Consider the following 1,725-nt stretch of genomic DNA (forward strand, 5'->3'; position numbering starts at 1 on the left):
ATATATATACACACACACACACATACATACATACATACATACATACATACATACATACACACACACACACATGTAGGCGTGTATTTTACAGCAAGCTTGCTAAAACGTTAGCGAATTTGACAAAATGTTTCATCCGTGGTACCTCGGGTGTCTTCCACTGTAGCCTCTATCTGACCAAAGCCTTGTGAGTGGATTTGGTTCACAGTTTCCGTTTAACAAATTTACAAAGCCTTGGTCGGCCGAGGGCTATAATAGAAAACACGCTCAACCCGGCAGCCATGCCGGCACCTATTGCTGCATATCCAAAATAATTTTAAGGCGGCAAGGCATGACTGAAGGAAAATTTGTTTGTTATTTCTAGCAAGTGAAGTAACCCCGTAGAGGTGTCACTGAGGAATGGATCGTGGCATTGTTTGGTAACCAGAGTTGTTGTCGTTGTTGTTTATGGTTGTTTAACCCCTGGTCAGTCTCGATCGAAGAGATCTATGATCAAAGACACCCCCATCCGTGACCATCGTTTGTTTTTCTCTCCCCAGAGAGGTTTATTAAGAAGGAAGAATGCGATTTGAGAAAGATTTGACTGTTATTTCTAGCATGACGGAAGATTTTTATAGACGGCTTCCCCTTCGGATTATTGTTGAAGTATTAGTATAGGGTTGGCTGTGGTGGTGGAGGTGGCGGTGGTGATGGTGAGGGTGTAGTAGTAGTAGTAATAGTAGTAGTAGTAGTAGTTTGAAAGAAGAAGAGAAGGGTATGTAAAAGAACATTCTAATAGATAAGCAAAAATTATTTATATATATATCAACTAAAAAATTAAAAGGAACAAAAATTAAGGATAAAAAAAACGACTAATCGAGCTGAAAAAAAATAAAGACAAAATGGAGAAAGTGGGGGGGAGGATAAAGAAATGGAGATAAGAAAGAAAGAGAGTGACGGAGAGAGAAAGATATCAAGAGAAGAGAGGATGGAGAAGATAAAAGAAAGAAAGAAAATAGAAGGCAAAGAAAAAACAAAAACAAAGTCGAAGCCTTTGATTTCCTGACGCGTTTCTCGAACCCGGAAGTTAAAGTAAAAAACACAAAAACAACAGAAGGCGAACTGATAGCAGCGGGGAGGAGGAAGAGGAGGTAGTTGAAGGGAATTGGCCAATGGCGTGTTGTCTGGTTTCCGGATAAAGCTCACTCACACGCCAGCAAGTGAAGCGACGATGTGTTTGTGTATGTCCGTGTTTGTGTGATAGCATGCGTGCGTATTTGTGTGTGAGTATGTACTTGTAATAATATATGTATATGTGTATGTCTTTTTATGAATTGACTATGTATGTGTGTGTGTGTGTGTGTGTGTGTGTGTGAGTGTGTGAGTGTGTGTTTGCATGTATGTATATATGTAAGCATGAGAGATCGAATTAGCGTATGGATGGATATTTTATACTCAGATCATGTATTTGTGTTGAGTGTATGCGTATGGGTGTGTGTGTATGTACGTGTGTGCCTATGTGTGTATGTGTGCGTGCGTTGAATGTCTACGTTTAGGTTCATACTTCGTGTATGTATGCATGTATGTATGTATGCGTGTTAATCAGTGTGTGTATTAATCTGCTAGCTGTTTAAGCTGACGTGTGTATTTGAATATATATATATACATATACATATATACATATATACATATATACATATATATATATATATATATATATACATACATATATATATATATATATATATA

The sequence above is a fragment of the Octopus bimaculoides genome, chromosome 7 (genome assembly GCF_001194135.2).
Source record: "Octopus bimaculoides isolate UCB-OBI-ISO-001 chromosome 7, ASM119413v2, whole genome shotgun sequence".
In the NCBI taxonomy this organism is placed as follows: Eukaryota; Metazoa; Mollusca; class Cephalopoda; order Octopoda; family Octopodidae; genus Octopus; species Octopus bimaculoides.